Below are 26,671 nucleotides of genomic sequence, written 5' to 3' on the forward strand. Positions count from 1 at the left end.
GCCAGAGGTTTGTCTTTTTTAATCCCATAAGAATATCTCTAGCTCTATAGCAGAAGCTAATGAAAGGACTGAGGGTTTTGTGTGATGGATGAACCTAAGGTAACATTTTTCATCATCGATGAAGATTTTTTGAGTTTATTTCCTGCTTTCTGTAATACTACATATCAGATTCATAATCAATCCATACATGGAAAATGTCCAATTTGGTCTTGATAGACAAACTCTCAGAATATAGGCATTACATCTCGCCAGGTAATGGAGGTAAAGGTCGAGCCATTCTCTTCAACAATTAGCATCTTTTGTATTTGACTTGTTAGTCGCTGTTTTTGTGTTTAAGGGAGAAGACACATATTTAAATTTCCTTCACCCCAACCCAATTTTTGAGGTCAATATTATCCACATGGGGCTTTAGACGATGGGGTCAGGGCAAGTACAGAATGCATTCACTGGCCTGAGGCATTCTAAATCCTGGGCTGCACTTAAGTGTTGCCTGTTCACTTTTTACCAGGGGCAGGCAGGAAGGGACACAGAGTGGCTGATGTAGCCAGTAAGGTACAGTAGCATGGTGAATTTTTTACTGGGCAAGTAGTCCAGGAGCCTGGCTAATGATTTGGAGAATAAGTTTATAATACTACAACAGAAGCTGAGGAATGAAATTCAGTTTAAAAAAACTGAATTAATTGAATTAAATTAATCTTGAAAAATAAGCTAATTCCGGTAACGGTGGCCAAAAAATTATCGATTGTCAAAAAAGCATCAATCAATCAGGCAAAGTTCACAAAGAACCATAGACATTTGTGAGAGAATCACCCCATTTGTTGTTCTTTTAAAATATATAGAGACTGGGCAGCATGATGGCGCAGTAGTTAGAACTGCAGCTTCACAGTGTCGAGGTCCCAGGTTCCATCCCGGCCCTGGTCACTGTCTGTGTGGCGTTTGCTCATTCTCCCCGTGTCTGTGTGGGTTTCACCCCCACAACCCAAAGATGTGCAGGGTAGGTGGATTGGCCTCGCTAAATTGCCCCTTAATTGGAAAAAAATGAATTGGGTCTAAATTTATTTTTAAAAAATACACAGAGATATACTCACAACTATCTCCAATAAGTTCAGACTGAACAAAGACCTAAAATGGCAGAATCTATATCTGTCAGTGACCCCGAACGAAAGAAGCAATCTGGCAATATTGCAGAAGGTCACACCTTGTTATCCCTGAAAAGCCACTAATGACCCTGTGAGCTGCACAGACCAAATTCAAAGAGAACTATTCAGCAGTCAACTATCTACATTTCAGAACCCAGGCTGGCCGACAGGAGTCTGCTCACCTGCTAAGAAAAAGGACACTGCAAACTTCCTTTCAATTCTTAATTGTTGAGACAATCGTTGGGACCCAGATGATAAATACATGTCCCTTGTCAAAGACAAGGTGGAAATGTGGGATTTATGAAAGATGGTTCCTGACTTGTGGAACCAGTGATATTGCCTTGTTGAACTGCAAAGTCTGACTCAGAGCCTCACTGACCAGGTGCTCTGGCTCTGTTTTAACACTTTGCCCCATTACCATTGCTTTTACTGGAATCCATTGCCTACGAGGCTGATCCGTCTCTGCATGCCTATTCCACCATGTGAAGTCAACACCACTCGAAAAGTGAATTGTACAGCTTTGTATACCAACCAACTGACCTCCATGAAGGAATACCTCATTGATTCTGGGTTCTGGAACCCACATCAAACAACAGGTGGGATTCATGGGCCTTCCAGCCATGTGTTACTGGACAGCGGGCGATGGCACGCTGTTTGCTGGCGGTGGGATTCTCTGTTCCTGCCACTGTAAATGGGAATTCTCATTGAAGTGATGCCACACCACCGGAAAACCCAACTGTGCGCTGCCAGTTGGACCAGAGAATCCTGCTGCCAGCGAATGGTCGGAGAATTCTGGCCTATATTTTTTTCTCTGTGATCTCCGCACTGTAAATCATTATTTTCTCTATTCCTCTTTTACTGTATGAATGCAAGGAGGCAATATTTTAACCCTCCTGCCTCATTTTGAGTGCATGCTGTGAGGTTATTAATAGAACACTAGATCGCACCAAAACCGAGGAGCTGGGGAATATGCCACCGTACATAAAGAGGGAAACAAATGAAAACTCCTTTCTGTTTGGAGACAGTTGGTAAGAGGAAAAATTACTGCTGTTCAAATTAACCTGCTTCCTGTGTTATCTATTGGAGCGAAACAAATGGTTATATAGCTTGAGGGGCATCAATCATGGGAAAAGGCAAGGAGGCATGCTCGGATGTCTGGTTCACTGATATGCTTTAAGAAAATCTACCATCCTTACCCACTGTGGCCTGTATGCACAAATGTTGTTGGTTATTCAGCGTCCTTTGAAATGGCAAGCAACTCAGCTGTATCTCAAAGTCAATAAAGAATGGACAATAAATGCTGACTTAATCTGCCAAGTCCACATCCTTCTGAATGAATACAAACACAAACCAAAGGCTAGTTAACTTCTAAACTAACCATAACTACTAGAAATCTTCAATGCCTCATGTCCTCTATTTGCAGATTTGTTTACTGTGTAATTACATTGTAGCATAAGCTAATGTCTAATAAAGAGTTTATCCTACGACCAAATGAAAGTCTTGCATTTATTTGAAAATTTTCACAGCATTTCAAGATATCCAAAAGCACTTTGATACGTAGTTACTGTTATGGTACAGGAAATGCAGCAGCAATTAGAGTACAGCAAGCTCCCATAGAAGGCAATATAATAATAACCAGATTATATGTTTTATTGATGTTGTTAGAGGAAGATATGTTGGTTAATATTCCAAGGAAACTCCTTCAAATTGCACCATGGAATCTTTTACAACCACCTGAGAAGGCAGACTAGCCCTTCATTTCATAGTTCATTGGAGAGATGGCAATTTGGACAATGGAGCACTCCCTCTGTACTGCACAGGCATGTCAACTTTGATTTTGTGCTCAGGTCTCTGGAGTGGACTTGAATCCACAACCTTTTTTTTAAAATTTAGAGCACCCAATTGATTTTTTTCCAATTAAGGGGCAATTTAGGGTGGCCAATCCACCTCCCCTGCTCATCTTTGGGTTGTGGGATGAAACCCACGCAAACACGGGGAGAATGTGCAAACTCCACACAGACAGTGTCCCAGAGCCGGGATCGAACCTGGGACCTCGGCGCTGTGAGGCAGCAATGCTAACCACTGTGCCACCGTGCTGCCCCGAATCCACAACCTTCTGCCTTCAAGTTGGGTGTGCTCCCAACTGATCCACAGTTGACACCTCAAAGTAAAAGGCTGCCTTATAACGAATGAGCCAAAATATAGTCATGAGAAATTTCTATACAATCCCCGAGGGCAAACAATCTGCTCACACCTCTTCTCTTGTCATGAAGCTCCCTTCAATTCTTTGGACATCTGCATCTTTGCCCCTTGGATGGCCAAGTTATTCAAAGCTAAGTCCAAGATAACTATTAAGAAAAAAATACAAAGTGTAGTAACCTGATCCAAACTAATAATGCCTCTATTAACTGCTGTAGTATGTGTTTAAGAGATAGAAGAATAACATCACCAGAAGGGAAGTGTGTCATGAGATCCAGTCAGTACCACTTTGGCCTGTGAACAAATACAGCACACACAGCCCTGCTGATGATGTCTTCAAGCTTTCCATCCATGTATATATGTTTGCATGTTTAAATAACCATTGTGTTTTCACAATCACTTATGAGTGTTTGGGGCATTTGTATCATTCTAAAACCACAACAATAAGAACGTTGAGAGTTATGAGACAGTTAGAATCATAGAATCATAGAATTTACATTGCAGAAAGAGGCCATTCGGCCCATCGAGTCTGTACCGGCCCTTGGAAAGAGCACTGCAGTTAAGCCCATAATTCCACCCTATCCCCATAACCCAGTAACCCCACCTAACCTTTTCGTTTGGACACTAAGGGCAATTTTAGCATGGCCAATCCACCTAACCTGCACATCTTTGGACTGTGGAAGGAAACCGGAGCATCCGGAGAAAACCCATGAAGACACGGGGAGAATATGCAGACTCTGTACAAGCAGTGACCCAAGCTGGGAATCGAACCTGGGACCCTGGAGCTGTGAAGCAACAGTGCTAATCATAGTTGTTTGAAATAAGCATTACATCTTAAGGGGTGTAAACTAACCAAATCTGCTGCTTCCTTTAAATCTTTCTACTGTTCAAGTTGGTTCAGAATAAATTTGATTTAACTCCTCATGCAGCAACACCTCCACTTGAACTGCCATCAAAACAGGGTTATATCCTGGGCTAAATAGGGTGAGGAATTGCACCCAAGTAGGGTGGTCTTTCGTAGGGTCAGTACAGACTTGATGAGCCAAATGGCCTCCTTCTGCACTGTCCGGATTCTGTGATTCTATTCTGCTTGTAGATTCATGCTGACCAAAGATAAGGATATAAATCATTAACTGTGTGATGAGAAATGGAAGATATCCTGTTGGAGGGGATGGAGAAAGATCCTGTTGAAACAGAGAGGACAGAGAGAGATGGAGAGGCCTAAAACATTCACTCCCTCCATCACCAGTGAACATGGCTGCTGTGTGTATCACTGACATGATGGAGCTCATCAAGGCTTCTTCAACAACACCTCTAAATCTGTGATTGCCACCACTTAGAATAACAAGGGCAGCAGGTACATAGAAACACCAAACATTTGCAAATTTCCCTCAAAGTCACACACCATTCTGCCTTGGAAACATATTGCTGCTCCTTCAGCATCATTGGCTCAAAATCCTAAAATCCTGGAACTTCTTACCTAACAGCACAGTGGGTGCACCTAGCACAGGGCTAAATCGCTGGCTTTGAAAGCAGACCAAGGCAGGCCAGCAGCACGGTTCAATTCACGTAACAGCCTCCCTGAACAGGTGCCGGAATGTGGCGACTAGGGGCTTTTCACAGTAACTTAATTGAAGCCTACTTGTGACAATAAGCGATTTTCATTTCATTTCATACACAGACTGTCACAGTTCAGGATGGTGCTCTCCACCACATTCTCCAGGGAAAATATGGGTGGGCATTAAATGCTGGCCTTGCCTGCAATGCCCACACCCCTTGAACATATATATTCACACAGTACATGGTCTGCTGAGTGGTGAGAAGAGTAAGAGAGAGGAATCCTGTTACAGGGCACATTGGATATAGAAAATTCGGTTGCTGTTGGAACTTAGGCTTTGATTCACCATGAGTAATGCTGGGTGATGCATGAGTTAGATTATGACCAATAGTAAGCTGGATTATGCAATGAGTATTTGGCATTGGTATTTCCAGTGAACTTCTCAGGGTCTGATGCCAGCACTCTTTTCTTCCAAACAGTATATTAGAGAATCAGAGGCATAGCAAATGCAAAGTAACCTGCTCACATCCCTTCTCCTGTCTGTGGAATACCCTCCAATTCTGTACTGGCACCAGCCTTGTATCTCAAATAGTAATGTGGACTTGATGTATGGTTGCAGACTTCCCAAGAATGACATACCACAAGTGACAATTGCTTATTCTTCCTCCACTGTCTTTAAATTCTTTCCAAGAGATGTATGAATGGTGACTGAGTGGGCTGATGTTATGAGATCTCCATATATACCACTTTTGAATTGGTTGCCAGAGGCATACATTAGCAACTTGGTAATAAGTATGTCACCATGATGCTGTGCGTGTACAGGATGGAAAATATGCAGCGATAGCATGCTGGACAGGCAAGAATAAAAAAAATGGAATGTCCATTTTTCACATTACTTGAATCTGGTTTCATTGAAAATAATTAACTCATGCTGGGTAACTCACCTCCTGACTGCCCAAAGCCTGCCCACCATCTGTCGTGTTAGGTACACTGGTCTGACACTGGCTGCAACTGGATGCAGGTTAGATCAGAAAGATAAGTTAGTTCAATCAGGTTTATTGAACTAATAGCACAGTTAGCACAGTTCTCTGTGAGTTCGACTCTCTGCTAACTTAAGTGTGGCTACTCTGTCTGACTGAACCAGACTAGCTCTTAGCCACGTGGTGGAGGTGTGAGATTGTAACAACACCCTTGACTGAGTCTCTAGATGTTCATCAGTGGAAAGAGGCAGAGTGTGAGTGCCTTGTGTCTTTTATAGTCAGATCCCAGCCCTGAGTGTCCTGCCTGCTTATTGGTCGTGTCCTGTTCTCTGTGTCCATTAGCTGCTTGTCTGTATATCATTATGAGTGTGTGTGTGTGTGTGCCTGCATATCATGACACCATTAACAAGGCACAAGTCAGGAGTGTGATGGAATTCTCTCCACTTGCCTGGATCAGCGCAGCTCCAATAACACTCAAGAAGCTTGGCACCATCCAGGACAAAGCAGCACACTTTAGAGAGGGTGCAGAAGAGATTTACCAGAATGTTGCCTGGTATGGAGGGCATTAGCTATGAGGAGCGGTTGAATAAACTCGGTTTGTTCTCACTGGAACGAAGGAGGTTGAGGGGAGACCTGATAGAGGTATACAAAATTATGAGGGGCATAGACAGAGTGGATAGTCAGAGGCTTTTCCCCAGGGTAGAGGGGTCAATTACTAGGGGGCATAGGTTTAAGGTGAGAGGGGCAAGGTTTAGAGTAGATGTACGAGGCAAGTTTTTTACGCAGAGGGTAGTGGGTGCCTGGAACTCGCTACCGGAGGAGGTGGTGGAAGCAGGGACGGTAGTGACATTTAAGGGGCATCTTGACAAATACATGAATAGGATGGGAATAGAAGGATACGGACCCAGGAAGTGTAGAAGAGTGTAGTTTAGTCGGGCAGCATGGTCGGCACGGGCTTGGAGGGTCGAAGGGCCTGTTCCTGTGCTGTACATTTCTTTGTTCTTTGTTGTTCATTGGCACCCCATCCACAAACATTCACTCCCTCTACCACCAACGCACAGTGGCAACAGTGTGTACCATCTACAAGATGTACCGTAGGAACTCACCAAGACTTCTTCAACAGCACCTTCCAAACCCACGACCACGTCCATCTAGAATGGCAAGAGTGGCAGATACCTGGGAAACACCGCCACCTTGAATTTACCCCCCAAGTCACTCATCATCCTGACTTGGAAATATACGGCTGTTTCTTCGCTGTTGCTGGGTTAAAATCCTGGAACTCCTTTCCTAAGCATATCTATACCTCGGGGATTCCGCAGTTCAAGAAGGTTGCTCACCACCTTCTCAAGGGAAATTAGGGATGGACAATAAATACTAGCCTAGCCAGTGAAGCCGCAACCCTTGAATGAATAAAAAAGGACCATTCCTGAGGTACTGGATATTTTCTTTCCTGCACTTACTTACACCTGTGCCAAAACAGCAGGCAAATCTACATTGTGGAGAGTAATTGATCTGCTTAATTTTTGTATCGTTCACTACCTAATCTACCATGAGTAAGACAATTGCTAGAAACCACTGTTCCAGAAGAGAGGTTTGGGATCACTAAGTTGTTTTAACATGATGTGCAGCATTATGTTCAGCACAATGGGAAAGGAAATGTAAAAAATATTTAAAAGCACAAATTGTGAGAATGACCAAGAAAGGCAATAGTTTTCAAATCCCTTTCATTGTTTTGTCAGTTGCTGCCAAGCTACAGCGATGCACAACCTAATCCCATAGAAGGCACAGAAGGGAATCCTTGTGCTCAATCAAACAAATGGAAAGTGTCCTGTGGAGCTGTTCATCTTCACAGGTAAACATGATGTCATGGTTTATCCAGTGATAAAGTAATTAGATGCTGAATGGCACAAATTAAATATTTAAAGACAGCTTTTGAAAGTATTCCTGTTTTAATGAAAGCAAAACTAGTAAAGCATAACATGAATGGGACGTGAGATTGTCTTTCTTCCAGTTCTACTGATTTGAAGAGAATATTTCAATGGTCTGAGATAAATATTCCTTCAACAGATTAATGAATTTAATTTGAACCATGCAACATGGAAGCAACGTGGCCCATGGACCAATTGGCCCATCATGAGGAAACCAAAGAATTTATGTGCGAGTGATTTATAAAAGGATTAGCGCATCGAGACATTTCCATCTCACGAGAGACCTCTTGTGAGATTTAAAATGCTTGGGATGCCTCGCGAGAATTAAGGAGATCTCGCGTGATGTCGCAATCTGGATTCTCGCTCTCACTGTTTGGAATGCAGATGTGCATATTTGAGTGAGCAGTTAGCTTCACTTAAATATATCTTGGCCGGAGACTCCCAAGGAGCGAGATTGAATGCCCATGCCTGGAGACCCCGCCGTTTAGCACTGGCTTCCACAAATGTGGACCAGGCGTGATGGCATTTAGCGGGGTTCCAAGGTGATTGGAGGCATCCGGGTGGTTGGGCTCTGGGCAGGGTGGTGCCCTGGCACCCCTTATGCTACCTGAGCAATTTGGCACTGCCACCCAGTGGCACTGCCATGGTGCCCATGTGACACTACCAGGCTGGCAAGGGCACATCCATGGTGCCACACTGGCAGTGTCAAGGCGCCCAACTGCCCAGAGCAAGGATTAGGCCCAGGGGTGCCGTGCCCTTATGAGGTGGAGTGAGGAATGTTCTACAACCCCCTAGTCAGCAAGTTGAGGCACGGGGAGGAGGGGGGGTGTCAAGTGAACAACACAGCACATACACACATACATAATGATAGACAGAGCAACGGACCAATTAGCACACATAACACGACAGCCAATCACAGACAAGAGCATACACAGTACAAAACAAGAAACACAACACTTCCTGGGCAGTCCATCAGGAGATGGCACAGGGCAAGGACCTCAAAGCCAGACACTCACACAGTCACCACGTGCTGAGTACCAAGTTTGTTATATAAATAGCTTAAAGGAATAAAACTGCGTTGTACCAATCGCAACCGTGTTGGTTTGTCTGTATCTCAGGGCACCCAACACTTCATGGTATCAGAAGTGAATCAAAACCTACCCACAAATCTGCCATCCTGCGCCATGGACACCGTCAACACACTGCAGCCGTTGCAAGTCGCTGGGAACCTTGGCATAAATTGGACGCTGTTCAAGCAGCGCTTCGACTCTTTATGGGAGACAACGAAAAACAGGGCGCCTCGGACAAAAGGAAGATCGCCATCTTCCTCACCACCGCAGGTCAGCATGCCATCCATGTTTACAACTCCCTGGTGTTCGCGGAAGGTGAGGACAAATCTAAATATGACACGGTCCTCCTCAAGCTCGACCAACACTTCAACATTGAGGTCAACGAGAACTTTGAGAGGTATGTCTTCCAGCAGCGCCTGCAAGGTAAGGATGAGCTCTTTCAGTCCTTCCTGACGCATCTCCGCATACTCGCGAAGTCCTGCGGTTACGACACCACCTCAGAGTCCATGATCCGGGACCAGATCGTTTTTGGGGTTGCCTCCGGCAGCCTACGCCTGCAGCTTCTAAAAATAAAAGGCCTGACCTTAGCATCTGCAGTTGAAGCCTGTGTCCTGCACGAGAACGCGACTGGCCGCTATGCCCAATTTCAGGCGACCGAATCGGCGCGGAGGGGGTCCTACACGACCGGATCGGCGAGCCAGGTGCCCCACAAGGCCGAACGGGTCCAGGCGATCGAGTTTCCCGCAGCCCGGACGAGGGCGGCCGTTTCGCGCGTTTTCCGAGGCCTCCCGCGCTTGTGCGCACCAAAACCTACAGCAACACTGAGGGACGTGATGCGCAGGCGCACTCGACGCAAGACCGAACTGCGCATACGCAGTGGCGTAACGAACGCCATGACGTCACAACGTGCGGCAACTGTGGAGCTGCACATTTAAAAGGGCAATGTCCCGCAAAAACCCAACAATGCCTATGCTGTGGCAAGGTGGGCCACTACGCTGCTTACTGTCGAGCGGCTCAACCTGTTGATCTTCCGCATCTCCGACAACCTCGCAGGAACGTGCGGACCATTCAGCCTCCACATTACGACATCCAAACCGATGACACAGATGACCAAGACACCTTCCGGGTTGCGGTCATTGATGGGAACCGGGTCAACACAATCAATCCGGGTGATGAATGGTGTGCCACCCTGACGGTCAACCGATCGCCGATCACTTTCCGCCTGGACACCGGCGCCTCCGCCAACCTCATAGCATGGTCAGCCTTCTACGCCATGAAGGTCAGACCACCAATCCGGCCGTCCCGGTGCAGGATGGTCGACGACAACGGAAACGTTATCCCGGCTATGGGATCCTGCCAGCTCCAGGTGACACACAACACACACACGGCCACACTCTCGTTCGAGATAGTCGGCTCATCGAAGGACACCCTGCTGGGCGCACAGGCATGCAAGGCTCTCCACCTTGTGCAACGAATCCACTCTCTCTCTCTCCAGATGGCACATCTGACTTCCCGGATGCAAAGTTCAACGCACAGCTCCAATTGCTCCTCGCCCACAACCAGGAGGCATTCGAGGGCATGGGAACACTGCCATACACCTACCGAATTCGCCTCAAACCGGACGCCATCCCGGTCATTCACGCACCTTGCAGCGTTCCTGCGCCACTTAAAGACCGCCTCAAGCAGCAGCTGCAGGATCTCCAGGACCAAGGGGTCCTATCCAGGGTCACGGAGCCCACGCCGTGGGTCAGCTCCATGGTGTGTGTCAAGAAGCCCTCCAGCGAGCTCCGCATCTGTATTGACCCCAAAGACCTCAATAATAATATCATGAGGGAACATTATCCCATACCCAAACGGGAGGAGATCACCAGTGAAATGGCCAGGGCGAAAATATTTACGAAACTGGATGCTTCTAAGGGGTTTTGGCAGATCCAACTCGATCCCTCCAGCCAAAAGCTATGCACCTTCAACACCCCTTTCGGCAGGTTCTGCTACAACCGGATGCCATTTGGCATCATCTCGGCATCCGAGGTCTTTCATAGGATCCTGGAGCAGATGATGGAAGGCATCGAAGGGTTGCGCGTATATGTGGACGACGTCATCATCTGGTCCACAACACAACAGGAGCACATATATCGTCTCCAACACGTTTTTGCCCGCATACGGGAAAATGGCCTGCGCCTCAACCGAGCCAAGTGTTCCTTTGGCCAGACCGAGTTGAAGTTCCTGGAGGACCATATCTCCCGGTCAGTGGTCCGTCAGGATGCAGAAAAGGTGAGAGCCATCACAGCCATGCCACAGCCGGCCGACAGCCATGCCACAGCCGGCCGACAAGAAAGCAGTGCTACGCTTCCTTGGCATGGTCAACTTCCTGGGGAAGTTCATTCCCAACCTTGCCTCCCACACGACGGCTCTGCGCCACCTCGTCAAAAAGTCCACAGAGTTCCAGTGGCAACACACACACCAGCTGGAATGGGAGGAGCTCAAACTCAAGCTCACCACTGCACCGGTTGCTGTTCTTTGACACGTCTCGTGCCACCAAAATCTCGACTGATGCCAGCCAATCCGGCATTGGAGCAGTGCTCCTGCAGCGGGATGACACGGCATCATGGGCCCCAGTTGCCTATGCATCGCAAGCCATGACCCCCACAGAGCAGCGCTACGCGCAGATCGAAAAGGAGTGCCTGGGCTTGCTAACCGGTTTGGACAAATTCCATGATTATGTATATGGTCTTCCCCGGTTCACTGTCGGAACTGACCACCGCCCCCTGGTCAGCATAATAAACAAGGACCTGAACGAGATGACCCCTCGCCTTCAGTGCTCCCTACTTAAACTCAGGAGGTACGACTTCCAACTGGTCTACACCCCAGGGAAGGAACTCATCGTTGCGGATGCCCTATCCAGAGCAGTGAGCACGCCGCCAGATGTGGAGGGGTTCGTATGTCAGGTCGAGGCGCAGGTGGCTTTCACATCGGCAAATCTGCCAGCTGGCGACTCCAGTTTGACCCGTATTCGCCGAAAGACTGCGGCCGACCCCCTTCTACAGCGTGTGATGCGCCACATGACGGTTGGGGGTCGAGAAAATGGAAATGGATGTAAGTGCAGCCTCATCGGGGCTTTCTTCGCCAAGGCCCGAAAAAGAAACAGAGTCCCATTTAATAGAGGGGTCATTCCCGGTGCTGAGAACAGCCCGCTAAACGCCCCCAAAACCAGCCTGATTTTTTTTCCTGTTATATCTGTGGTCTGAGTTTCAATTTCAGTTTTTAAGTATTATCTTGATGAAAGACAATACGGATTGCAGCATAAACCTTAGGAACAAGGCTGGGATCCAGACTACCATCTTCAGCATCTAGTTTCTGGGGAACTTTATTTCTAAACAATATCTTCACCCATCCCAAACAAGTCCACCAGTGTCAGAAGTGGTCGCTCCAGATGAGGGGGCTCCCAGGGCATGAAACATCAACCCAATTTGGAGTCTTTTAAGCGGGCAGTACATTGGGCGAAAGGAGCCATACAACCTCTCACCTAACAGATATGGGGTCCACTTGTAGACTCAGCTGTGGGAAATGGCCCGATTTTTAAATTTCTGCAGTTCCCTTATTAATTTGTTCGATTTAGAGCTCAACAGGACATCCCAAACATATCGAAGGGAGACTTCAAAGGACATCTGTCCTAATTGTTGAGTCATATCGGCGCAGGCTGGGAGAGCCGTAGGGCCTGTTCCTGTGCTGTAATTTTCTTTGTTTTTGTTCTATATCAGTATGTAAAACTGCTAGTGGGATTTTTGTGGAACTATCATGGGAGCAGGATACTTTGGATCTGGTCATGTGTAATTAAACATGACTTATTTTTATTCTTTCATGGGTTGTGGGTGGCACTAGCAAGGGCAGAATCTTTTGCCCATCCCTAATTGCCCTTGAGAGCAGTTAAAAGTCAACCACATTGTTGTGAGCCTGGAATCACATGTAGGCCAGAGTAAGGATGGTAGTTTTCCTTCCCTAAAAGACATTTGTCAATCAGCTGGGTTTTAATTGATGATGGTTTCATAGTTACCATTACTGAGACAAGCTTTCAATTCCAAATCCTTTATTAATCAATGGAATTTAAATTCCATCAGCTGTTGTCGTGGGCTTTGACTGTGAACCTGCGCCTTGGGATTATTCGTATTATGACATTCCCATCGCACCATGATCTTATGGTAAAGGATTCTCTGGGGAAGAGTAATGATCACATGGCAGAATTTCACATTCAGTTTGAGAGTCAGTGACTTGGCTTTGAAAAAATATCTTGTAGCTGTCTTCATGCTAGAAAGTGGTGACGTAGTGGTGTTGTCACTGGACACGGGTAATGTCTGGGCACCTGGGATCAAAATACACCACGACAAATGGTGAAATTTGAATACAATAACATTTGAAATTAAAATTCTAATGACAACCGTTGGCTTAAAAACCCACCTGGTTCACTGGTGTCCTTTAGGGAAGGAAATCTGCCGTCCTTACCTGGTCCAGACTCACAGCAATGTAGCTGACACTTAAATGCCCTCAGTTAAAGGGCAGTTAGGGATGGGCGGCCAGCATCGCCCATATCCCATGAACACATTTTTTGAAAAAAACATAGATTGTAATTAACAGTCCGGAAGCTTGAATCTCCATCTCCCTTTGATTCTCCGGCCTCTCAGCTGGGAGTCACTTGGGCATGTTTGGTGCAGGTATTTACAAGCGTGATCCAGGCACCATTGCCATTGAGGGGAGCAAGATGGTAAGCAAATTGTGACCTCAGAGTAGCAGAGAACAACTTGATGGCAAGTGCGTGGACTCAGCTTGTTCCCCTCAACAAGGGTTACCCACTGGGTCATGGCTAATGACACCTGTGCGCAGGCACTAGACCAAGGCAGAGAACCACTACAACGACGTCCATGCAGCAATCAGGAGTGGTGCAATGGCGTCCTCAAGATGTGTACCCGATGACTAGACCGTTCTGGCAGGGGTCTCCAATATAGCTCCCAGAGGATCTCGAGCATGGTGGCGGCCTGCTGCGTACTTCATAACATTGTGCAACAGTGGGCTGACATACTGGAGAAGGAGGAAGAATGGCAGGCCTCATCTGACAAGGAGGACGAGGATTGGTTCCCTGGAAGACCCATATGGGGAGTCAGAGCTGACACGGCAGGCTGCCCAACATGTGATCCAGGGCCGCCACACATGGGACAACCTCATCATCTCCACATTTGGCAACTATGAGACCTGGACAGTGGCAGCTCAGCTGCTCTGACCCACCTCTTCCCACCCCACCCCGCCCCGCAGCTACTTCAACCACCCACCCCCTCCCCCACCCTCCTCCAGGCCACACACATAACACCCAACTTCCCCCTGAGCCTCTCATCCCTTCCTTCCAGTCCTTCCTACTACCACAACTTCCCTTCTCCCTCCAAAGGTCCACGATGTATACCCGCTGACTGGACAGTAACAGTTAGAAGATTGGGAGGGCCATGGAAGAGTAGAATTTTTTAAAAAATTTCTTCACGAGATGTGGGCGTCACTGGCTTGGCACGTGCCAGTTGAAGGGGGGACTATTTCGCAGGCCGGACCCGGCAATTCTCCAGGGCTTATCGGCAGCTAGAGTCGCGTGCTCTAAGTTGCCGTCCTGCTGGTCCCCAGCAAAACGGGGAATCAATGGCCATTTTGGCCATTTTGGACAAAGCCCCAGAATCGGAGAATCCAGCCCATGATTTTTAGAAGCACAAGTGAACCTTGCTGCCTGAAATTCGCCCATTGGAGGCGGAGAATCGTGGAGGCCCCGGAGGATACCGGGTCAGGCCCACTATTGATATTAGGCGCGGGATTCTCCCGAATCTCCGCGATGGCCCGACACCGGCGTAAAAAGCGGCGCGGACAACTCCGGCGTCGGGCCGACAGGAAGTTGCGAAATCCTCCACACTGCCGGGGGCTAGGCTGGCGCCGAAGGGGTTGGCGCCGCGCCAACCGGCACCAAAAGGCCGGCACGAGTTAGCGCATGCGCAGAACCGCCGGCGTGGTTCCATGCATGCGCAGACCGGCCGGCATATTCTAGCGCATGCGCAGGGGAGTGTCTTCACCGCGCCGGCCATGGTGGAGCCCGACAGTGTCCGGCGCAGAAGGAAGAAGTGCCCCCACGGCACTGGCCCGCCCGCAGATCAGTGGGCCCTGATCGCGGGCCAGGCCACCGTACGGGCCCCCCCCCCCCCCCCCCGGGGCCGGATCCACTGGCACCCCCCTCTCCCCCCGAGAACCACACCAGCCGGCCAATCAGCCAGGTCCCGTCGTGTGGGACCATGTCCAATTCACACCAGAAACACCGACGGCAGCTCGGCCCATCGGGGCGCGGAGAATTGCGGGGGGGTGGGGGGGGGGGGGCTGCCAACGGCCCCCGACCGGTGCTGGAGAGTACGGCAGCCGGCGTCGGAGCAGCGGGGCGGGATTCACACACCGCCCCGGGGATTCTCCGAGCCGGCGGGGGGTCGGAGAATCCCGACCCGGGTGTTTACTGTACCTGCAGAGTGGAATGCATAGACGCCGCTGTCGAGGCTCCGGAGAATTGCGATTTGGCATAAAACTGCCGCCCGCCCCCATTTCAGCGTCAAAACTGATTCTCTGCCCAATCGGGTTTCCCGATTCCGGCATCAGCCAATGGTGAATCCCACCCATGGGGTGAGACCTTGGGAAGGACTGGCCTTTGGGAGAGAGGTGACTCACTTGCTATAGGGACATCTGCATTGCACTGGACTCTCACTTATTTGGAGTATGCTGAACTCCATTGCTGCCATTGCCCTCTCCTCATCCTCCCCTGAAATTTGCAGGGCCCTTTCCCCAGAGGGGCATGTGGACCCATTCCTCTGGTGCTCCTGGCGATCATGGGCCACTTTATCCTTGGGGACACACAAAGGATATAGTGAGATGATGGATGGGGTTTTATCGGAGATTGGAGGCAGATGTGTGGTCAGAGGGACAGGAGTAATGCGAGGGGCATTCTGTTACTCACCCAAGCTGCTCGAAGGAGTTTGTTCATCTTCTTACGGCACTGAGTACCAGTCTGCCTGGTGAGGCTGGCAACATTCAGCCTCTGCCACCTCATCCCTGGCTTTGTCTAGAATGGCGAGCTTGAGTCTCCCCACCTGGGGAAGAATGGCGTCCAGCATTCAGTCAATCCCAGGCTCCAGGAACCTTGGAGCTGCTCCTTTTGCAGCCATCTTCTCGGCAGGAATGACAGTCTGTGCTGAGTGGAGCGCTTAAAAGCTGCTCCAGCTTGTCAGGTTCTGAACGCGAATTCCGACCCCAGCAAATCAGACACTAGCGTGGCCGGCGTTTGGGCAGGATTAACCTGGGCTGTGTGCTGGCCAATTTGGGCTACGCCTACGGTCACATAGTGCCCTGAAGGGGTCGTCAGCCTCACAGAGGAGTTGTGTCTCTGCCAACGCTACTCATATGATAACTTTGATGAAGCAGTTGATGAGGCGTGTGGTAGTCGGTATTAGGGGTATTACGGTACCCAGGTTGATGCTGTAAGACCATTGGTGTGGGAGGTACCTGGGACAGCAATATCATTGGTGAAGCCTGCCTGCTGGTTCCGCCCAGTAAGGCGGAGTATAAGAGCCTGTGTCTCCCTAGCAGCTGCATTCTGTACCTGCGCTGCTGGGGGAAACATCTAGTCCAATAAAGCCTTCAATTGTCACCCAATCTCACTTCTGGAGTTATTGATCAAGCATCAATTTATTGGACTAGATTTTAAAGAATGGAGCTCCGAATCAAGCCGGAGTGTCTGCAACTCAGCCTCCATGCGGCAAACTCAGCGGCAACCATCAAACACTGGCTGGCGTGCTTCAAAGGGTACCTGAGGACAGCCACGACTGCACCTACTGTGGACCAGAAACTGCAATTTCTCCACTCGAGGGTGAACCCAGAGATCTACACCCCCATCGAGGATGTGGACGATTTTGAGGCCGCAATGACCCTGCTGAAAGGACACTATATTCGCCCAGTAAACCAGGTCTACCCCTGACATCTGCTAGCGATGAGGCGACAAATCCCCAGGGAATTGCTGGAGGAATTCTACCGTGCGCCCCTGGTGTTAGGGAGGAACTGTGGCTGCCCACAGGTTTCAGCCAGCGACCACACAGAACTTTTGATCCGAGACGCAATCGTTGCAGGTATGCTGTCCTCCCAAATCCGCCAGCGGCTGCTGGAAAAAGAGACACTAGGCCTCAAGGAGGCACGGGCCCTTGCTAGCTCCCTGGATGTGGCCTCCCGAAACGCCCGCGCTTATGTACCCGACCACGCGGCGGCTCCTTGGGCAGCGTGAAACCCCCCCGCGGCCGACTCCGATGCATCCTCCATCCCCCCACAAACTTGTGCTGCGGGACTACCAGGCAATCCCGGGGGGCCCCGCTGCTATTTTTGCAGGCAGGCCAAGCACCCCCGGCAGCGCTGCCCGGACCGCTCCTCCACCTGCAAAGGGTGCGGCAAAAAGGGCCATTTCGTGGCGGTATGCCAGGCCCGGGCGGTCGCCGCGGTCTCTGGGGGCGAACCGGGACCATCACCGCAACTCTCTCCACAAGCCACGTGCTGCCAGCGGGCGCCGCCATCTTCCTGTTCCAGAGCCATGTGCGGGCCCCGGGCGCCGCCATTTTGTTCCCCAGGGACTATGTGCGACGAATGGACGCCGCCATCTTGCACACCCCCAGCTATGTGCGATCGGTGGGCGCCGCCATCTTTGCTGGAGTCTCAGGACCCCGATTTGGATGACCACACACCGCCCGAGGAAAACCTCCAACTTTTGCCACGACTTGCCTCGGTGACCCTGGGCCAGTCTCAGCCCCGAACGCTCTCGACCGCGACGACGACCGTGCTCATCAATGGGCACAATACATCCTGCCTGATCGATTCTGGGAACACAGAGAGCTTCATACAACCCAACACGGTAAGGTGCTGTTCTCTTCCCATACACCCAGTTAATCAAAAAATCTCCCTGGGCTCCGGGTCTCACTCTGTAGAGATCAAAGAGTTCTGCGTAGTGAACCTCACGACCCAGGGAAGGGAATTAAAAAATTTCCGCCTCTACGTCCTCCCTCACCTCTGCGCTACCACGCTCCTAGGGTTAGATTTCCAATGTAACCTCCAGAGTTTAACTTTTAAATTCGGCAGCCCTATACCCCCCCTCACTGTCTGCAGCCTCGCGACCCTCAAGGTCGACCCACCTTCCCTTTTTGCGAACCTCACCCCGGATTGCAAACCCGTCGCCACCAGGAGCAGACAGTACAGTGCCCAGGACCGGACCTTCATTAGGTCGGAAGTCCAGCGGTTACTGAAGGAAGGTATTATCGAGGCTAGCAACAGTCCCTGGAGAGCTCAAGTAGTGGTTGTAAAGACCGGGGAGAAGCATAGGATGGTCATCGATTATAGTCAGACCATCAACTGGTATACGCAGCTCGACGCGTACCCTCTCCCCCGCATATCTGATCTGGTCAATCAGATTGCACAATACAAGATCTTTTCCACGGTGAATCTAAAATCCGCCTACCACCAGCTCCCCATCCGCCCTAGCAACCGCAAATACACTGCATTCAAAGCAGATGGGCAGCTCTACCACTTCCTAAGGGTTCCCTTTGGTGTCACAAATGGAGTCTCGGTCTTCCAACGGGAGATGGACCGAATGGTTGACCGGTACGGTTTCCGGGACACGTTTCCGTACCTCGATAACGTCACCATCTGCGGCCACGACCAGCAGGACCACGACACCAACCTCCAAAAATTCCTCCATACTGCAAAAATCCTTAATCTAACCTACAACAAGGACAAATGCGTGTTCAGCACCGACCGTCTAGCCATCCTCGGCCACGTAGTGCATGATGAAGTTATAGGCCCAGATCCCGAACGCATGCACCCCCTCATGGAGTTTCCCCTCCCCCAGTGCTCCAAGGCCCTGAAATGCTGCCTGGTTTTTTTTAATATTATGCCTTTCAGATACAAATGCATTGTAAAACATATCACATTGTGAACGGCACAACCCAAAATTACTAAAGCTGAGCAGCTCCAGCGAGTGTGCGCCCATGCTGCAGTGAGGAGAATATTATCAATGCGATGAGAGTTGCTGCTTACTATGTCACTTATGAACAGGCACCTGGGGCGGGATTCTGCGACCTCCCGCCGGGTCGTGGAATCGCCGGGGAGCGCCGTGAATCCCACCCCGCCGCTCCGATGCCGGCTGCCGAATTCTCCGGCGCCAGTTTTTGAGCTGGGGCTGGGATCGCGCCACGCCAGTCGGGGGCCGTTGGCAGTGGCCCCCCTCGGCGATTCTCCGGGCCCCGATACCGGCGGGACCTGGCTTGGAGGGCGGCTTGTGGAGTCCTTGGGGGGGGAGCGGAGGGATCCGGCCCCGGGGAGGCCCCACGGTGGCCTGGCCCGCGATCAGGGCCCACCGATGTGCGGACGGGCCTCTGCCGTGAGGGAACTCTTTCCCTCCGTGCCGGCCTCTGTAAGGCTCCGCGATGGCCGGCGCGGAGAAGAAACCCCCTGCGCATGCGCAGGAACCACACCAGTGGTTCTGCGCATGCGCCAACTCGCGCCGGCCGGCGGTGGCACTTCATCGCCGGTTGCCGTGGCACCAACCACTCCAGCACCGGCCTAGCTCCCGGAAGTGCGGAGGATTCCGCACCTTCCGGGCGGCCCAACGCCAGAGTGGCTCACGCCACTCTTTGGCGCCACTATGGCCCGCCCCGCCGATTGCAGGAGAATCCCGCCCCTGTTGTCTCACTACCAATGGCTTAACTTTCTACTTGCTAGTTGTCTAAAGACCAGCTGATGGACAGCCCTCGGGAGAGGCAGGGAGCAGGGGTTTTCTAGTGTCAAGCTGGTTCCAAATTGATGTGAATAGTGATGAAAATGGAACCAAGTCAACTTTTGTCATAAACTCAATAATCAGATCTGAGCCAACTGCTCCTGCACTACATCAGGGCACTGTTGATGATTAAACATGCCAATTTGATTCAGAAATCACATTTGTCAAGATAAATGTGTAATTAGAGGCTGGTTTTTTCCATTTTTATATAACCCTGAAAGCCAATGCCCTAATAGTTCATTTTGCCCTGCTGGATTAGCAAAAGCTTATCTCTCTGTGCCAGTCAGCTGCATATTTTAGCAGGCCAAACTCTAAATGCACCTTCTGACAACGTTAAAACATGAACCGATGTGGTTAAGCTCTGCCTGTGCAAATGCAACCTGACTCTTGCCTCTCTCTTCTCTTTTCCACGTTCATCTTAGCAGCAAGAATCTGATCTGCAATCTTCTGAAGAAGACACCTCAGGCCACCTTCTGAGGAATCATTCATTACCCACAATCATGCAATACGTGCTCCGCAGTCAACAGCACGGAGACTGGAAACCTGGTGGGCAGATGACAAGTTTGAGGCACCTGACACTCGGAAAACACTCAATGCAAGTGAGCAGGAGCTGGTGGCAGGGATAGGTCAGTGAGTGTGATCTCACTCACTTCTACCCCTGTGACTCCTTTATGGAAAGAAAATTACCTGAGGCATATGATTGTATGAAGTCGTGGAAAGCCTGTCAAAGACTTTGGAAAGCCATGTAAGAAATATTGTCAGGTCCACTTCCAGCATGTTGGAGGAATGCTCTGTAGCATTTCTACTCTGCAATCTACTTTGGACCAAATGCCCACCTCCAGGGTCACTGCAGCCATTTTATTACAGACTCGGACTCCCAGAGAACACCAAGCAAGAGCATCTCAGGGATCCCAACAGCAGCCTCCTACCAGTTCTGCTGACACCACGGTGGGAGCAGTTGGTAGACACGGTGGAGTGAACAAATTTTATTTTAAATAAGTAATTTGAGTTGACATTTGGATGACGAATTGTCTGAAGCAATTGCTAGTGTTTGGCTGACGTGAACATTTAAATTACTTTGACACCTTAATTTTCAGTGTGTTCATTAAGATGCTAATGAGTCAACATTTTCTGGTAGTCGTGAATGTGTGTATTGGTATAATTATTTCAATGTTACAGAATGCAGGATGAAGGGTTGGTTTCAGTGATCAGAGCAGAGGACTGTGCAATTCAGCTGAACTGTTGTGTAATTTGTTCAATGCATCATGCACTGCAAGGCCTGGTGCAGCTTCTTCTCTCTTATGTGTGGACTTACCCTCAGACAGCAGTTCCTCAGCAGATGAGGAATCCACCTCTCTTCTCTGTCTTTGTCTACCGGTACTTCTCTCTCGGCAGCTATATTGTGGAGGCCAAAAGATGTCACAATTAGGGTAGGTGTTTCCACTTGCAAACATGACCCGAATTAGGGGCCATAAATACAAATGTAATATAGTTACTAATAAATCTCATAGGGAATTGATTTGAATATGGGACTTCACATGGAGGAGTTCTAGTGAATTGTACAGATGCATTTAAGGCAAGGTGCATGAGGTTAAATGGAATAAAAGAATATGTTATATGAAAAGGTAGAAAAAGGCTCAATTGGAATATAAATTTGGGCACAAGCATGCTGGACAGAATGGGATGTTTCGGTCCCATAAATTTGAGGTAATACTGTGTAATGCTATATAATATAATTCTGCATGACAGTCCATCTGATGCATATTCAGGCAACCTCTAAACCCTCATCGGCATCAAAACCTTTGCTTTAGGACTCTTATAGTGATATAGGAGCCGTATAGCTCAATGATTCTGTTCACAGTAAGATGGCTCTGGTTCTATACGGACTATTTAGGCATAGCGGGGTTGTAAATGGGCGACATAAGCCAATTAGGACAGAGTTAGTCTTTGTTCCCAGCAGCCATCCTTTGGCATTCTAAATTGAGAGGTGCTGAACTTGTGAAGGGCAAATAAATCACAGCCATTTTCCATGGCCGGTTGCCGTCCCCTTCCTTCCTTCTGCTTTCCCCGTGACGCCTTTGATGCACGATCAATTGCACAAAGACTAAAGTTGGGTACAACTGTGACTTTATTACAGTCAGATGCGTGGCCTCCTGCTGCAGCTGGCGAAATGGCAGGGCACTGGAGGTCATGCATATTTATACAGTTCTCCGTGGGCGGAGCCAGCCGGCAGGAGCAACCGACGAACCTGCAGTGCAGGTCCTACCTTACATCTCAGATTACAGTGGTTCACCACAGCCTTTCTGTTGGTTCACATTCTCCACTCCTTCCCATTTCCTTCTCTGCTTTCCTTCCACCCTTTCCGGCTTTCCGCTCTCTGTTCCATTGATTCTTCCAGCTGCCTGCTGCTTTTCCAGTGCCGATTCCCTGCTGGCTTGCATCCCCCACCCCCTCCTGCTCCTCCCACCACTTATCACCCCCCTCTCCTCACTACTCTCTGTTCCCTCCTGCTCCTTTACTGCTTTCCTCACATTCCCCTCACCACTACCCCTCACTCTCCTCACTACTTCCTCCTGCTCCCCTCACTGCTTCCCCTACTATCCTCACCACTTCCTGCTGCTCCCCTCGCTGCTTCCCCATCTCTCCTCACCGCTTCCTCCTCTTTCCCTCACTGCTTCCCCTACTCTCCTCACCACTTCCTCCTCCCCTCACTGCTTCCCCTACTCTCTTCACCAATTCCTCCTCCTCCCCTCACTGCTTCCCCTACTCTCCTCACCACTTCCTCCTCCTCCCCTCACTGCTTCCCCTACTCTCCTCACCACTTCCTCCTGCTCCCCTCACTGCCTCCCCTACTCTCCTCACCACTTCCACCTCCTCCCCTCACTGCTTCCCCTACTCTCCTCACCACTCCCTCCTGCTCCCCTAACTGCTTCCCCTACTCTCCTCACCACTTCCTCCTCCTCCCCTCACTGCTTCCCCTACTCCCCTCACCACTCCCTCCTGCTCCCCTCACTGCTTCCCCTACTCTCCTCACCACTTCCTGCTGCTCCTCTCACTGCTTCCCCTACTCTCTTCACCAATTCCTCCTGCTCCCCTCACTGCTTCCCCTACTCTCCTCACCACTTCCTCCTCCTCCCCTCACTGCTTCCCCTACTCTCCTTACCACTTCCTCCTGCTCCCCTCACTGCTTCCCCTACTCTCCTCACCGCTTCCTCCTGCTTCCCTCACTGCTTCCCCTACTCTCCTCACCACTTCCTCCTGCTCCCCTCACTGCTTCCCCTACTCTCCTCACCGCTTCCTCCTGCTTCCCTCACTGCTTCCCCTACTCTCCTCACCGCTTCCTCCTCCTCCCCTCACTGCTTCCCCTACTCTCCCCACCACTCCCTCCTGCTCCCCTCACTGCTTCCCCTACTCTCCTCACCACTTCCACCTCCTCCCCTCACTGCTTCCCCTACTCTCCTCACCACTCCCTCCTGCTCCCCTCACTGCTTCCCCTACTCTCCTCACCGCTTCCTCCTGCTCTCCTCACTGCTTCCCCTTCTCTCCTCACCACTTCCTCCTCCTCCCCTCACTGCTTCCCCTACCCTCCTCACCACTTCTTCCTGCTCCCCTCACTGCTTCCCCTACTCTCCTCACCACTTCCTCCTCCTCCCCTCACTGCTTCCCCTACTCTCCTCACTGATGTGTTGGGTGCTCTGGATCCGTGGAACACATACAGGCCACCAACAGTTAAAATAGTGCAACACTATTTTATTAAGTTAGAAACTGTTGAACATACTTTCACTGTGGGTTAACACGATGTTAGATCAAACCAAAGTCCTTTGCCTGTCCGAACCAGCCTATGCACTCAGCACATGGTGAGGATCTGTGCTGTAAGCTGTAAGCTCTGTCCTTGTAGGAGGCTGCATCTGGAATGAGCGGGAACTCTGATGCCTCCTGTCTTTATAGTGAGTGTGCTCTAACTGGTGATTAGTCTTGCTGTGTGTCCATCAGTGTGTGTCTATCTGCACCATGATATACTGGTATATATTATGACATCCCCGCTTTTATAAAAGAATGTATGTGTGTGGCAATAAATAATGTGTGGTGAGAATGTTCCTAACTACGTGTGGGGTGTGAAGACATATTTACAGGACGACGTACATGAGAACTAAGCTATTTACATGGGAAGGTGCCTGGTGCAGAGAAGCAGTATGCAACAAGAATAACAAGATCAACACTATATACAAACCAAGGAAACGATCAAACAAAGCAACAAAACAATTCAGAGTCTATAAGTCCGCAAAGTTCATAAATTAAGTCTCTGAGGTGGGCGACGAATTCTGGTTGACCGCCTCAAGGGTGGGTCAAGAGCCGCCGGTTCAGGAGCGGGCTGGACTGCGTCAGAGTCAGGGGGAGGCAGAGTGAAAGGGAGCTCTGCATACTCCGTGGCAGGGTCAGTAAGAGGGCGAGGCGACAGTGGAGGATCACTTGGCGAGCGTGGAACGGGACGAAGGGCGCGTCGATTGCGGCGCAGAATAGAGCCATCCGGTAGACGAAGAACAACAGGAACGAGTGGGGAGCCACCTGCCGAAGGACAACAGCGGTTGCAGACCAGCCCCCATCCGGAAGTTGGATGCGGACATTGTCATCTGGAGTCAGAGCAGGGAGATCAGCTGCACGGGAGTCATGAGCCGCCTTGTGCTGTGCACGAGACAGCTGCATCCGGCGAAGGACCGGAAAGTGGTCGAGGTCTGGGACATGGATGGATGGCACCGTCGTCCTCAGGGTATGATCCATGAGTAACTGGGCTGGCGACAGGCCAGTGGACAGCGGGGCGGAGCGATAGGCCAGCAAGGCAAGGTGGAAATCGGACCCAGGGGACTGGATGTCACATGGGCAAAATTGTACCGCCTGGCAAAGTTGGACCATTCCTGGCTGGCGAAGCAGGGGCCATTGTCTGACATAACCGTGAGCGGGATGCCGTGTCGACCAAATGTTTCTTTGCATGCGCGAATGACAGCAGACGAGGTGATGTCGTGCAACCGTATCACCTCCGGTTAATTCGAAAAGTAGTCCGCGATCAGGACACAGTCTCTACCCAACGCGTGGAATAGGTCGATGCCCACCTTGGTCCATGGTGACGTGACCAACTCATGGGGCTGCAGGGTCTCACGTGGTTGGGCCGGCTGGAAGCGCTGACAAGTGGGGCAGTTGAGCACTGTGTTGGCTATGTCTTCATTAATGCCGGGCCAGTACACTGCCTCTCGGGCCCGTCGGCGGCACTTTTGCACGCCAAGGTGGCCCTCGTGTAGTTGCTCCAGGACAAGTTGGCGCATGCTATGCGGGATGACAATGTGGTCCAGTTTTAGAAGAACCCCATCTACTACCGCCAGATCATCTCTGACATTATAGAACTGAGGGCATTGGCCCTTGAGCCACCCATCGGTTAGGTGGCGCATGACAAGCTGTAGCAAGGGGTCAGCCGCCGTCTCGCAGCGAATTTGGACGAGGCGTTCATCCGTGGCAGGTAGATTGGAGGCCGCGAATGCCACATGGGCGTCAACCTGGCAGACAAACCCCGCTGGGTCACATGGAGTGTTGACTGTCCTGGAGAGAGCGTAAGCAATGATGAGGTCTTTGCCTGGGGTGTATACCAGCTGGAAGTCATATCGCCGGAGCTTGAGAAGAATACGCTGGAGGCATCATCTCGTTCAAGTCTTTCTGTATTATATTGACCAGCGGGCGATGGTCGGTCTCGTCGGTGCATTGAGGAAGTTCGTAGACATAATAGTGAAACTGGTCAGAAGGCACAGGCACTCCTTTTCTATCTGCATGTAGCGCTGCTCCGTGGGGGTCATCGCACGTGACGCATATGCAACGGGGGCCCACGATGAGGCCTCTTCACGTTGAAGGAGCACTGCCCCAATGCCGGATTGACTGGCATCGGTCGAAATTTTGGTCTCCTTTGCTGGATCAAAGAAAGCTAAGACCGGGGCCGTGGTCAGTTTTGCTTTGTGTTCTCTCCATTCGTGCTCGTGGACAGGGAGCCATTGGAAGTCTGTCGTCTTCCTGACCAGGTTCCTGAGAGCCGTGGTATGAGAGGCGAGGTTAGGGATAAATTTCCCTAAAAAATTGACCATGCCCAGAAATCGGAGGACCGCCTTCTTGGCCTCTGGTGTTTTCATAGCTGTGATGGCAGCTACCTTGTCCGCATCCGGCTGCACACCCAATTGGGAGGAACTTGAGTTCCGTCTGACCAAAAGAGCATTTGGCCCTGTTGAGGCGGAGGCCATGCTCATGTATACATTTGAATACGCGCTGGAGGCGACTAACATGCTCCTGCGGGGTGGAGGACCAAATGATTATGTCGTCGACATAGACACGAACACCTTCAATGCCTTCCATTATTTGTTCCATAACCCTATGGAACACTTCTGATGCAGATATGATCCCGAACAGCATCCTGTTGTAACAATATCTGCCAAAGCGGGTATTAAATGTGCAAAGTTTCCTGCTGTATTTATCGAGCTGGATTTGCCAGAATCCTTTTGAGGTGTCGAGTTTGGTGAAGAGCTTGGCGCGAGCCATCTCACATGTGAGATCTTCGCGCTTGGGAATTGGATAATGCTCCCTCATGATATTGCGATTTAGATCCTTGGGATCAATGCAAATTCTCAATTCGCCGGAAGGCTTTTTTACACATAGCATTGGAACTGACCCAGTCGGTCGCTTCCGTGACTTTGGAAATCACTCCTTGGTTCTGGAGGTCCTGCAGCTGCTGCTTGAGGCAGTCCTTAAGGGGTGCTGGGATCCTGCAAGGTGCGTGCACCACAGGCGTGGCATTCAGTTTTAATAAAATCTTGTAGGTGTACGGGAGCGTGCCCATGCCCTCGAAGACTTTGTGGTACTGGTTGATAATGGCATCGAGCTGCGCCCTGAAGTCGC

The 26,671-nt window shown here is 50.3% G+C and overlaps 1 long non-coding RNA gene across 1 annotated transcript in view; it reads right to left on the minus strand.

The window, feature by feature from the left end:
- Nucleotides 1–2,755: 2,755 nt before the first annotated feature.
- Nucleotides 2,756–26,671, minus strand: part of LOC140393731 (uncharacterized) — a 149,880-nt gene continuing 125,964 nt past the window's right edge. The window contains exons 2-4 of the long non-coding RNA XR_011935767.1: nucleotides 21,060–21,139; nucleotides 5,841–5,907; nucleotides 2,756–3,487 (exon numbers count right to left, since the gene is read on the minus strand). This is a non-coding gene — a long non-coding RNA (uncharacterized lncRNA). The remainder of the gene's footprint in view (nucleotides 3,488–5,840; nucleotides 5,908–21,059; nucleotides 21,140–26,671) is intronic.

This window comes from Scyliorhinus torazame, chromosome 1 (assembly GCF_047496885.1).
Source record: "Scyliorhinus torazame isolate Kashiwa2021f chromosome 1, sScyTor2.1, whole genome shotgun sequence".
Classification (NCBI taxonomy): domain Eukaryota; kingdom Metazoa; phylum Chordata; class Chondrichthyes; order Carcharhiniformes; family Scyliorhinidae; genus Scyliorhinus; species Scyliorhinus torazame.